Source organism: Lipotes vexillifer, unplaced genomic scaffold (genome assembly GCF_000442215.2).
Source record: "Lipotes vexillifer unplaced genomic scaffold, Lipotes_vexillifer_v1.1 scaffold1699, whole genome shotgun sequence".
Lineage (NCBI taxonomy): Eukaryota > Metazoa > Chordata > Mammalia > Artiodactyla > Lipotidae > Lipotes > Lipotes vexillifer.
Genome location: NW_006796961.1, coordinates 159555 through 169125, shown reverse-complemented (window position 1 = coordinate 169125; position 9571 = coordinate 159555).

The window sequence follows — 9571 nt, the reverse complement described above, 5'->3', positions numbered from 1 at the left end:
ATTTTCACAACTGTATTTACCAAAAAAATAAGGTCAAGTGTAAAATTCATTATAAAGTATGTTCAACATTATCTTATTTGGAAATAGGGGGAAACTTCTCTTATGTTTGTTTACTGTAAACATTTAAATATACATTTATGCTTGGAAAACAACGAACACTGTACTTGGATCATGAAAGGGTGCAAATAAGGTCCCTTGTTATTACTATTATTTTATTGATAATGATGAGGATGATGGTTGAATCCTATTTGAACTTAGAGTACTTAGTCCTTACACCATACTGCCACCTTCCGGGGAACCTACGGAATAAGAAATTCAAAGCAGCTTCAAGTGCTGGGTTTATGAAACAGGTCGAAATCTTTGGGATGTGAGGGACCGAAGCAAATCCTGCAGAAATACTAACTAGTGACTTTTTATATCACCTTAAATCTATTAATATGTTCTTATTGCATTTGAAAATTCAGGTCCAAAGATACTCATTAAGTTAATAAGCTAAATTTTGTAACAAGTGCATAACAATGGGAGTTAGGAACTTTATTCATCCCTCCACCTACCCACCCATCATCCACCCATCCACCCCATTCATCCATTCATCATCCACCATCCATTCACCCATCATCTACTCGTTCATCCAACAAATGTTTAAGATATACCTTCTCTGTGCTCAGTGATTTTATGTCAGGGTTATTAATTTTACTCAATCTCAATTTTCTCATATTTCAAGTGGGGTTAATCATGCCAATCCATTTACTCTTTAGGGGAAAGAAATACATTCATGGCACTAACAAAATTTGATTTTCTTTCTTTTATTTGTTAAAAAATGCATTTTTCATGCAAATAGTTCTAGGCAATAAAATCAGATAATTGGTGCAGAGCAAGTTTGGGAATAGAGAAATGCTAGGGGATTAAAATAAAGATGTTGCTATGTAGTTAACTCATAACACTGACATATTTTGAGTAGCTCTTGTAAATTATATACCACTTCAGTTTTAATGACTTCACCACATTGCATTGTGTGGAATTATTTATTCAATTCCCTACTGATAGACAAGACACTTAGGCTGCTTCCATTTTCACCCTATAACAAATAATACTGCAGTGAACATCCTTATGTGTTTTATCACTGAGATCTTTTTTTTTTTTTTTTTTTTTTTTTTGTCTATCTTGCCTCCCCCATTGGGGTCATGATTTGCCTCAACTGTTCAGGGTGCCACTCTTCCAAGGCACCTGCTGACTTTTCCCTCCTCTCTGTCCATCTAAATTTGACTGCCTTTATCCATTTCCCAGCAAAACTGCTCCAGCTAACACAATTAGAACATGGATGACCATGATGAGCTCTGTAACTTTACATCTTTCAAAGCTTGGCATACAAAGCTTTCTCAATTTCTGCCCCATGATTAATCACTTCCCTGGATGACTGACAGTGGGAACATTCATTTCCTTCAGAAAAACACTACTTCCACCTACTGGGTGTCATCTTGTCCAGGTGAACAACACACCCAATTGTTTTAATCACCTCCTATTCAGAACCCTGTTGGTGAGGGAGGGATTCCTGCCCTGGAGTTGTGAGGATGGCCCCAAAGGTCCCACGATACTCATGATACTCAGCTCAGGAGAGGAGGACACCATATGCCAGGCCAGGCTACATGGGCTTGTGCTTGGGAGCAGAGTGAACTACCAAGGGGCAGTGGGAGGTGGCGTTATAGTACCAAGAGGGTAGGTGCCCCTGGTTCCCAGGGGATTGGCTTGCTGGGATAATTCTATGGGATGACAGGGAACTGAAACCCACTTCACCGGGATAAGCAGGAACTGCGCCTGGTCCCCATGATAAGGAGGATTGTTTGCTAGGGGATCATTTCTGTGGGAGCAGAGCGAGGAGGTGAACTTACACTAGGCCATTCAAGACCATCCCACTTTTCCCCAGATGTCAAGGCAGCACATAATAGTGAACCTTAATTTTAGGCCTTACACCACACCTCCCAAACAATAAGGTCAAGTATAAGGAATAAAACAATGAATAATGTAAAAGCTCACCTCCCAGGCACAACCAGGATTAATAGTTGCGACCAGCCTTCCGTCTATCCCTGTCTGCATACCTGCAGAGAGAAGGATGGCAGACCAGGTCAACTGTAGAGAATATTTGTCATTCTTTTTTGACGGCCCAGATCAATTCAACACCTCCTATACTTCTCACTCTAGAAGTCAGATCCCACCCTTCCTTGCCTGCCTTGTAGCACAGGGCTAGGCTCCACAAAGGAGATCCAGCATCACGTGAATCCTAAGCTAACAATGCAGAAAGCAAGAATTTCAGGGGACCCATTCTGGGAGGGTAGTGAAATGGAGAGGACGCTATGGTCCTTCCCTGCCATGCCCTCTGCCTGCCTTTTGTCTGCGGAAAAACTTTAGCCAAAGAATAAGTTTAATCAGAGAAGTGAGAAAATGCAGAAACAAAGGAAAACAGCCAAAGGAGACCAAATAATATTAGTCCTTAAGCATAGTCAAGGACCTTTAGTTCCTTCTCAAGGACTATAGATAATATTCTGAGCCAGATCCTCTGAGCTGTCTTAGAGATACTGAAACCCTCACCAGGTGGAAGACGTTAACTACATGATGACCAGACTGTACCAATGACGTAAGCTGCCACAATTCCAAGAATTGGCCTCAAGGAAATGGGAAGAAACCAACCCTGGAAGTGAAGATTAACTGTACTTAAAACAATCAAAATGATGCTGCTCAGACCACTGCATGACCAATTTCAAGATGACTGTCAGAGCTGACTGTGCTGTTTCTGCATGTAGCCCCCTCCCTCCGTCTATAAAAGCTCTTGCCCACTGATTGTCAGTGGGAGAGGGAATCAGCCTTTGGACAGGAGTCTGCCCTCCCACCGGTTGCTGTCATCCAGGATAAAGCAAAGTTTCCTTTCCACCAACCTTGCCTCTTTATTGGCTTTTGAACAGCAAGCAGCTGGACCTCCTATTTTGGTAACAGTAGCAGCAGCTATACAAGGTTTTCTGGGGTTACCAGTGCCAGAGGATCAAGAGTTAACATCCAGCACCCAGGGTTGGTCACATCAGTGTCTGGGTTTTGGTGTCTGTGCCTGCCGCGTGGGAAATTACCTTAATGCAATGACAGGCCCCAACTATATCACCAGGCAAGCCATGCTGGAGGTCACAGAATAGAAAGGTTCACAGGCCAAACTGAAATACTTAAATCACATGGTTTACTAAATCAACTTAAAACACAGCGAGGAACAAGAGGAGAGATGGAGTAACACACTTAGGTGTGTGAGTGGACAGACCATGCTGAGTTCTAGGGTACACAATGTTCGTATGTCTTGTCTCCTTCCCTTTGCCCAGTCAGGCTTCCCTGCTGCTGCTGAGGACAGAGCTGAGGTTTGAGCAAGCAGTCCCCAACCAGAAGGTGCCCTGGACAATGACATATGCTTTTGGCCACTGGCATTGAAGTCCAAGGAGCAAGTGAGGAATTCGAGGAGTTGCTTCTATTTGTGATGGGGAGATTAAAAAAAAAAGAATGACAAGCTCAAAGTCCTAAAATATTTGCTCAAGTCACTTGTCAGGGAATCAGGGACTTTATCGTACTTTACTAAAAGAATGTCTTATTTCCTACATCCTCAGGCTGAAATAATCTAAAACTAACCTTAAAGTTTTATCTTGCAGGTAGCAGAATTGCAGCCACAGATAAACTCACAGCCTCAGTGAATTCCCAATTGTGATAGTGTTTGTGTTAAGGAGACTCCATAACTGTCCTAAAATAATCTCTGGGAACAAGTAAACTCTTAAGAACACTTTTAATTTGTATCTTCAAAAAGATAAAACAAGAATAGTTGCAAGTAAAAAAAGAATAAGACAGAGCTTTAAGAAATTAAAATTATGGAAGCCAACATGAAAATTCAATAAAAGGATTAGATATAAAGTGGTGACACTCTGCAAGAAAGGAGACCAAAAAGATAGAGTCTGAGGAGTTTTAGAAAGAAAGAAACAAAAAAGAGAAAAAATCCAAAAGGAGCATGCTATCTAAGAAAATAATATAAAATACTTTCCCAGAGCTGAAAGACATGGATTTCCAGATCAAAGAAGCCTACTGAGTAAACCACAGTGAAATTTTGGAACATGTAGTATATAAAGAAATTATTTTTTCTATTTCTTTATATTTCCCATAATATATAACACTTTAAAATAAGTAACATGGATGACTTTAAGTTGTCATAACCCTTTCTGTTCTATGGGGCATTTTTTTTTTGTCAATTCCTGTTGGGTGTTATTTGTGTTTGTATTGTTGGTGTGGCAAGAACTCTACTGAGGATATAATCTTCTCTTTATATTAGGAATATATCTCCAAGTTTATCACTTATCATTTACTCTTTACTCTTAATATAGAGAATGTTATAATTTAAGTCTATTAAATCTATCAGTGTTTTTCTTTGTGATATATTAGAAAAATAAGTATTGAATAATATGGATGATTTTAATAATATAAATACAAAACAAGGCAGAAAGGACAAAATAATTGATAATCAGGAAACAACACCAAATACTACTCTTAATTTTGACCATAACTTGTACTTTTAAAAGTTAACATACTGAAGAAAAGGTAGAGCAAATTGAGAAGAGTAAAGAGAACTGGCTCACCCACCACCAGTCCCTCCCATCAGGAAACTTGCACAAGCCCCTTAGATAGCCTCACCCACCACAAGGCAGACAGCAGAAGCAAGAAGAACTACAATCCTACAGCCTGTGGAACAAAAACCACATTCACAGAAAGATAGACAAGATGAAAAGGCAGAGGGCTATGTACCAGATGAAGGAACAAGGTAAAACCCCAGAAAAACAACTAAATGAAGTGGAGCTAGGCAACCTTCCAGAAAAAGAATTCAGAATAATGATAATGAAGATGATCCATGACCTCGGAAAAAGAATGGAGGCAAAGATCGAGAAAATGCAAGAAATGTTTAACAAAGACCTAGAAGAATTAAAGAACAAACAAACAGATATGAACAATACAATAACTGAAATGAAAATTACACTAGAAGGAATCAACAGCAGAATAACTGAGGCAGAAGGACGGATAAGTGACCTGGAAGACAGAATGGTGGAATTCACTGCTGCAAAACAGAATAAAGAAAAAAGAATGAAAAGAAATGAAGACAGCCTAAGAGACCTCTGGGACAACATTGAATGCAGCAACATTTGCATTATAGGGGTCCCAGAGGAGAGAAAGGACCCAAGAAAATATTTTAAGAGATGAAAGGGAAGAACCTACAACCAAGATTACTCTACCTGGCAAGGATCTCATTCAGATTCGATGGAGAAATCAAAAGCTTTACAGACAAGCAAAAGCTAAGAGATTCAGCACCACAAAACCAGCCCTACAACAAATGATAAAGGAACTTCTCTAAGAGGGAAACACAAGAGAAGAAAAGGACCTACAAAAAGAAACCCAGAACAATTAAGAAAATGGTCATAGGAACATACATATCGATAATTACCTTAAACATGAATGGATTAAATGCTCCAACCAAAAGACACAGGCTTGCTGCATGGATATAAATACAAGACCTATCTATATGCTGTCTACAAGAGACCCACTTCAGACCTAGGGACACATACACACTGAAAGTGAGGGGATGGAAAAATATATTCTATGCAAATGGAAATCAAAAGAAAGCTGGACTAGCAATACTCATATCAGATAAAATAGACTTTAAAATAAAGAATGTTACAAGAGACAAGGAAGGACACTACATAATGATCAAGGCATCAATCCAAGAAGAAGATATACCAATTATAAATATATATGCACCCAACAAAGGAGCACCTCAATACATAAGGCAACTGCTAACAGCTATAAAAGAGGAAATCAACAGTAGCACAATAATAGTGGGGGATTTTAACACCTCACTTACACCAATGGACAGATCATCCAAAATGAAAATAAATAAGGAAACAGAAGCTTTAAATGACACAATAGGCCAGATAGATTTAATTGATATTTATGGGACATTCCATGCAAAAACAGCAGATTACACTTTCTTCTCAAGTGCACACGGAACATTCTCCATGATAGATCACACCTTGGGTCAGAAATCAAGCCACAGTAAATTTAAGAAAATTGAAATCATATCAAGCATCTTTTCTGGCCACAATGCTATGAGATTAGAAATGAATTACAGGGAAAAAAAAGTAAAAAACACAAACACATGGAGGCTAAACAATACGTTACTAAATAACCAGGAGATCACTGAAGAAATCAAAGAGGAAATCAAAAAATACCTAGAGACAAATGACAATGAAAACACGACAGCCCAAAACCTATGGGATGCAGCAAAAGCAGTTATAAGAGGGAAGTTTATAGCTATACAAGCCTACCTCAAGAAACTAGAAAAATCTCAAATAAACAATCTAACCTTACACCTAAAGGAACTAGAGAAAGAAGAACAAACAAAACCCAAAGTTAGCAGAAAGAAAGAAATCATAAAGATCAGAGCAGAAATAAATGAAACAGAAACAAAGAAAACAATAGCAAAAATCAATAAAACCAAAAGCTGGTTCTTTGAGAAGATAAACAAAATTGATAAACCATTAGCCAGATTCATCAAGAAAAAGAGGGAGAGGACTCAAATCAATAAAATTAGAAATGAAAATGGAGAAGTTACAAGAGACACCGCAGAAATACAAAGAATCCTAAGAGACTACTACCAGCAACTTTACGCCAATAAAATGGACAATCTGGAAGAAATGGACAAATTCTTAGAAAGGTATAAACTTCCAAGACTGAATGAGGAAGAAATAGAAAATATGAACAGACCAATCACAAGTAATGAAATTGAAACTGTGATTAAAAATCTTCCAGCAAACAAAAGTCCAGGATCAGATGGCTTCACAGGTGAATTCTATCAAACATTTAGAGAAGAGCTAACGCCCATCCTTCTCAAACTCTTCCAAAAAATTGTGGAGGAAGGAACACTCCCAAACTCATTCCATGAGGCCACCATCACCCTGATACCAAAAACAGACAAAGATACTACAAAAAAAGAAAATTACAGACCAATAACACTGTGAATATAGATGCAAAAATCCTCAACAAAATACTCGCAAACAGAATCCAACAACACATTAAAAGGATCATACATTGTGATTCAGTGGGATTTATCCCAGGGATGCAAGGATTCTTCAATATACACAAATCAATCAATGTGATACACAATATTAACAAACTGAAGGAGAAAAACCATATGATCATCTCAATCGATGCAGAAAAAGCTTTTGACAAAATTCAACACCCATTTATGATAAAAACTCTCCAGAAAGTGGGCATAGAGGGAACCTACCTCAACATAACAAGGGCCATATACGACACACCCACAGCAAACATCATTTTCAATGACTGAAAGCATTTCCTCTAAGATCAGGAACAAGACAAGATGTCCACTCTCGCCACTATTATTCAACATAGTTTTGGAAGTTCTAGCCACGGCAATCAGAGAAGAAAAAGAAATGAAAGGAATACAAATTGGAAAAGAAGAAGTAAAACTGTCACTGTTTGCAGATGACATGATACTATACATAAAGAATCCTAAAGATGCCACCAGAAAACTGCTAGAGGTAATCAATGAATTTGGTAAAGTTGCAGTATACAAAATTAACGCACAGACATCTCCTGCATTCCTATACATTAATGATGAAAAATCTGAAAGAGAAATTAAGGAAACACTCCCATTTACCATTGCAACAAAAAGAATAAAATACCTGGAAATAAACCTACCTAGAGAGACAAAAGACCTGTATGCAGAAAACTATAAGACACTGTTGAAAGAAATTAAAGATGATACCAACAGATGGAGAGATATACCATGTTCTTGGATTGGAAGAATCAACATTGTGAAAATGACTATACTACCCAAAGCAATCTACAGATTCAGTGCAATCCCTATCAAATTACCAATGACATTTTTTACAGAACTAGAAAAAAAAAATCTTAAAATTTGTATGGAGACACAAAAGACCTCGAATAGCCAAAGCAGTCTTGAGGGAAAAAAACGGAGCTGGAGGAATCAGACTCCCTCACTTCAGACTATACTACAAAGCTACAGTAAGCAAGACAATATGGTACTGACACAAAACAGAAATACAGATCAATGGAACAAGATAGAAAGCCCAGAGATAAACCCACAAACCTATGGTCAACTAATCTATGACAGAGGAGGCAAGGATATACAATGGAGAAAAGACAGTCTCTTCAATAAGTGGTGCTGGGAAAACTGGACAGGTACATGTAAAAGAATGAAATCAGCACGCTCCCTAACACCATACACAAAAATAAACTCAAAATGGATTCAAGACCTAAGAGTAAGACCGGACACTATAAAACTCTTAGAGGAAAACATAGGAAGAACACTCTTTGACATAAATCACAGCAAGATCGTTTTTGATCCACCTCCTAGAGTAATGGAAATAAAAACAAAAATAAACAAATGGGACCTAATGAAACTTCAAAGCTTTTGCACAGCAAAGGAAACCATAAAGAAGATGAAAAGACAACCCTCAGAATGGGAGAAAATATTTGCAAACAAATCAATGGACAAAGGATTAATCTCCAAACTATATAAACAGCTCATGCAGCTCAATATTAAAAAAACAAAAAACCCAATCCAAAATTGGGTAGAAAACCTAAATAGACATTTCTCCAAAGAAGACATACAGATGGTCAAGAAGCACATGAAAAGCTGCACAACATCACTAATTATTAGAGAAATGAAAATCAAAACTACAATGAGGTATCACCTCACACCAGTTAGAATGGTTATCATCAGAAAATCTAGAAACAACAAATGCTGGAGAGGCTGTGAAGAAAAGGGAACCCTCTTGCACTGTTTGTGGGAATGTAAATTGATACAGCCACTATGAAGAACAGTATGGAGGTTCCTTAGAAAACTAAAAATAGAATTACCATATGATCCAGCAATCCCACTACTGGGCATATACCCAGATAAAACCATAATTCAAAAAGACACATGCACCCCAATATTCATTGCGGCACTACTTACAATAGCCAGGTCATGGAAGCAACCTAAATGCCCATCGACAGACGAATGGATAAAGAAGATGTGGTACGTATATACAATGGAATATTACTCAGCCATAAAAAGGAACGAAATTGGGTCATTTGTAGAGATGTGGATGGATCTAGAGACTGTCATACAGAGTGAAGTAAGTCAGAAAGATGAAAACAAATATCGTATGTTAACGCATATATGTGCAACCTAGAAAAATGGTACAGATGAACCGGTTTGCAGGGCAGAAATTGAGATACAGATGTAGAGAAGAAACGTATAGGCACCAAGGAGAGGAAAGCGGCGGTGGTGGTGGTGGTGGTGGTGGTGGTGTGATGAATTGGGTGATTTGGATTGACATGTATACACTGATGTGTATAAAATTGATGACTAATAAGGACCTGCTGTATAAAAAAATAAAATTAAGAAAAAAGAGAACTGGCTCAATCAACATACAAGAAACACACATGATAAATAGAAAACATAAGATAAATGTAAAAT